Source organism: Anguilla rostrata, unplaced genomic scaffold (genome assembly GCF_018555375.3).
Source record: "Anguilla rostrata isolate EN2019 unplaced genomic scaffold, ASM1855537v3 scaf0217, whole genome shotgun sequence".
NCBI lineage: Eukaryota > Metazoa > Chordata > Actinopteri > Anguilliformes > Anguillidae > Anguilla > Anguilla rostrata.
This window is the reverse complement of record NW_026985768.1, coordinates 8142-12625: the sequence shown is the minus strand read 5'-3', so window position 1 is coordinate 12625 and position 4484 is coordinate 8142. Positions and strand designations below refer to the sequence as shown.

Sequence of the window (4484 nt, the reverse complement as noted above, 5' to 3'; positions counted from 1 at the left end):
CTCTATGATGTTACCTGATGTTATGCGAATGTAGGGATTTTTCACCAACGTGCCGACCCCATCAGCTCTGGCGATGTTTGAGCCAGACCAGAGAGAGTCTCCCATTCTCCATTCCTCCCCCAGAACGCCATCCAACTCCCGGAACGGAATGCCACATTCCTGGAGCAGGATGACGTCTGAGGGGACCTGAGACAGAATGGAGAAAACTGTATGGCGTTTGGAGGGATCTTTAATGCTGCGTGTATTCAATGTTGAAATTGTTATAGTATGTGACATAAGTTTTATTGTAGTGTGTGTTATGAACCAATATTGCTGTTTGCGATTTGTTTACAGATTTTGTTTAGTTTGTTGTTCACAATGTCCTGGTTATTTAGGCGCCTACTCACCCCCGGACCATGTGCACTCGCAGGCCTCCCCTCCTGACTGCCTGGGAGGTTCCGTCCTGGAGAGGTGGGGGCAGGTGTTCTTGCCCCAGGCTTCCCCCCAGTCCCTGGAGGGCCCTGAGAGGAGGTTGATGCTCCAGATCCTTTAACAGGGTCTGGACCGGAGGCTGGCTGGTCCCTAGTGGTTCTTGTTTGGGCAGTGATGGAAGTGTGTAAGGTTTCTGTGCGATGTACAGACGATGGTGTAGGTGACTTTGTAGGGCGGGGAGGGGGCTCAGGCCTGGCTGTAAATTGTGTTTTGTGTGCCAATTTAGAATGTAACGGTATCAGTTGTTTTGTGGGTTTTGATGTCTGGCGAACTATTGCTGGGTTGGGAGGTTGACCGGGTGGTTGCTGTTTTGCTGTTGTAGGTGATCGGATGCGTTTGCCCTTCTTTTTCCTAATTTTTTGCCATGGAGTGTTTGTATCTGATTCTGAAGTTGAGGAGTCTGACTCCAACACCACAATGGGGGTGTCGGAGTCAGGCTCCTCCTTAACAGTGACAGTGACGGGGTTGGTGGGATCTAAAGCAGGGGACGCTGTGGAGTTGGGGGTTCCAGCGGTGGGGATACAGAGGGTAGGGTCTTGTGCTGAGGTCTGTGCGTGTGGGGTTGGACTTCCAGGCTGGGAGGGGGTAGGGGTGGGTGGTCTGGTGCGTAGCATGGGGGTAGGCGGGGGAAGCGGTGGGGCCGAAGGGGGGGGAGCAGATGGTGGAGGGGGCGCGGTGCTCCTAGCCCCGTTCGCGTACGAGAGAGGGCAGTCTCTAAAGAGATGCCCCCTCGCTCCGCAGAGATTGCAGGGCTTTGGATCACGGCATGCCCTGGTCTCGTGCTCGCCGCCACACATCTTGCACTTAGCCGCAGCCTGCACAGTGGTCAAGTGAAATCTTTAGTAAAAGGCGAAAGATTTGTGTGTGATGAAGAGAAACCCGAGCACACGTGGCCTCTCGCCGTCACCAGCCGCCGTAGGCCCTCCCGGCCCTGAGCCGCCTGCCGGCGCCCCCGCGCGTTATCCGCAGAAGAGGGAGAGGAAACGCTATAACTGCCCGACTGGCAGAGGGCGCAAGCGAGCCACGGACCGCTGCAAACCGGCTCGCTAGCTGACTTACTTAACCAACTTCACTTACCCAGCTAGCTGACGAAGAATGATAGAAAGAAAGATATACACACGATAAAACTATTTCTTTTATTTAAAAAAAAAAACCCCCACAAGGACTCAGTTGCTTGTCTACTCCATGAAAAAGAAGAAGAAGAAGAAAAAGCAGCAGCAGCAGCAGCATTCGCCCTTCCTTTGCACCCAAAAATAGAGGCGCACCGTTCCCGGACGTACTGCAATACCGGGTCGATGCGTGGAGCGGACGGAGCAAGCTCCTTCTCCGACTCCCAGTCTCAAAAATCCATTTAATATGTAGTCCCCAGATAGGGGACGCATCAGATATTAAACTGATAAGAACAGATTTTTTTTTTTTCTTTTATTCCAAAACCCTTTTTTTTCCATTGTATTCCATAATCAAAAACAAAAAGGAAAAGAATCATTTTACACAAACTACTCCCTATGTTCATATAGGATTAACTTTGCTCACAGTGTCCGTAGAGCAATCCTCCCCAACCCCCCCCATTCCTCCCGAACCCAATCCTCCCCCCTTACATCCCTATCCACCCTCACCTGCTCTGCCACCCACCCCTGAAGTCTGAAGTATACCTGCGATGGTGTCAGAATCCTGACCCTTTTCCCCACCACTGCCATCTTATCCTCCCATAAAACCACCTTCGCATATCCCTGCACCTTCCAGAGCAGCGCTGATCTTTTCTCCCCAGGCCCCCACACTCCTTCCCCCTGCACAGTTTTCCTTTTCGATAGGACCACTGCAATTCCCACCCCTTGCAACATGTCCTGCACTTCCCTCCAGTATTTCAAGGCGAAGGGACACTCCCAAAAAGCATGCCCAACCGTTTCTGGCGCCCCGCACCCCCTCGGGCACACTTCATTGTGCGCACACCCGTGCCGATAAAGCACCTCCCGCACTGGTATCCTGCCCCAGGCACATCGACAGTGCATGTCTCTCACCTCCCCCTGGACTTTTCCCCCACTTATTTTGTCCCTCTCCACCCCCCTCGGAAGCCCCACAGAGGCTGAGACCTGCCCTGCATTCAGCTCTTTATATAAGGCCCGGTGGTCTATGATCTCCTCCCTCGTTCTTGCTGCCGTGTTCCTCCTCAGGCAGCGCACCACCTCCCGATAGGGGCGGGACAAATCCTCCGCCCTTGGCACCGTGTGGTAGAGCGGCTCCACGTGTCGGAGTGCATTTGCCAGGTACATCCTTGCAAAGTAAAAACATTTGTGCGCCGCTCTCTTTAAAACCACGCTACACACAAAACTAGTGTAGATCCCCTCTAGTTTTAAGGGGAGCCTGGGCACCCCCCGCCCACCCTTTTCTACTGGCAAGTACATCACCTCTCAGCTAATGTATTCGTATTTCCCACTCCACAGAAACTGAAACTGCTCTGTTCATGGCCAGCTTCACCCGGCCTGGGATGGGAAATATGTATGCCAGGTGCAATAGCATTGGTAGCACCACTGCCTTCAGCACCACCACCCGCCCAGTGATTGAGAGCCTGCGCTGTGCCCAGAGCCCCAAGCACGCACACACCACTCCCAGCCTGGACCTCCAGTTGCGTGCGGCGCTATCCCTTTGCTAGAACCAGACGCCAAGGATTTTCAAGCCTTCCTCACACCGTCGGAAACCCCCGCAATCACTGGTGTCCTCCACCCATCTCCCGCAGAACAAAACCGCTGATTTTTGCACGTTTACTTTTGAACCTGTGCCCTCAGCAAACTTCTCGGTTAATGCTCTGACACTCTTTAGGGCCTTCACTGATGACACGAAACAGGTTGTGTCATCAGCGTATTGCTGAATCCTCAACCTGTTCCCTGCTGCCCCCGGAATCGTAAACCCATCTATTTCCGGGTCCTGCCTCACCAGCTCTGCAAAGGGTTCCATCCAATCCAATCCAATCCAATTTTATTTGTTAAGCACTTTAAAACAGCCATGGCTGACCAAAGTGCTGTACAGAAGAATAAATACATTGCAAAATAAAACATCATAGCTATAGTCAGCACGTACAGCAGGGGGGAGAGTGGGCACCCCTGCCTCACCCCACCCGCCTGCTGCACTGCCTCACTCAGGTGCCCGTTCACCCTGATGCAGCTGTACACCCGGTTGTACAGCATACGCACCCAGCTTCTAAAGCCTGGCCCAAACCCCATCCTCTCCAGCACCCTAAACAGAAATTGGTGCTGGACCCGATCGAATGCTTTCTCCTGGTCTAGGCTCACCAGGGCTAAAGGAACTTTCCTCTCCTCTGCCCAGTCGAGAACATCTCTGGTCAGTAGCAAGTTCCACGCAGCGGACCGGCCTGGCACCCCACACGTTTGATCTTGATTTACTAGACCGCCCATCACCTGCTTCAGCCTCTCTGTTGCTACTTTTGCCAGTAGCTTATAGTCTGCTGTCAGCAGCGTTAAAGGATGCCAGTTCCCCAAATTCGTTCTGCTCCCTGCCTTGAACACCAGTGTTGTAATCCCCTTCCTCATTGAACCTGCCAGGATCCCCTCCTCCAACAGAATCCTGTACACTTCCAGGAGGTCAGGCAGTATAAAACTCCTTTGGAAACCCGTCATGCCCTGGCGACTTCCCGTCCTTCATTGCGTGCAGCGCCGCTGTCACCTCCTCCAATGACAACGGCGCCTCCAAGGCCAGCGCCTCCTCCTCCCCTAAGCTAGCCCCCACACAACCTAGTAGTGCCTCTTGCACTCCCAGATTACACTCCCGCCGGCTAAAAAGGTTGGCGTAGTATGTTTCGGCGACGTCCAACATTTTCTCGGTCTCCGTCACTACCCCCTGCTCTGACTCCAAACCCACCATCACAGCAGCGTTCCGCTTGGCCTTTACAGCCTGCACAAAATAGGCCGAAGGCCTCTCCCCCTCCTCCTGCTCCCGCACTCTTGCCTGAAACGCTAGGGAGCGAGCTCTCCCAAAATCCTCTTAATCCTCCTCTTCAC

The 4484-nt window shown here is 53.5% G+C and overlaps 1 pseudogene; it reads right to left on the bottom strand.

The window, feature by feature from the left end:
• Positions 1-1725: 1725 nt before the first annotated feature.
• LOC135246365 (U2 spliceosomal RNA) lies at positions 1726-1949 on the bottom strand (annotated as a pseudogene).
• Positions 1950-4484: the final 2535 nt, after the last annotated feature.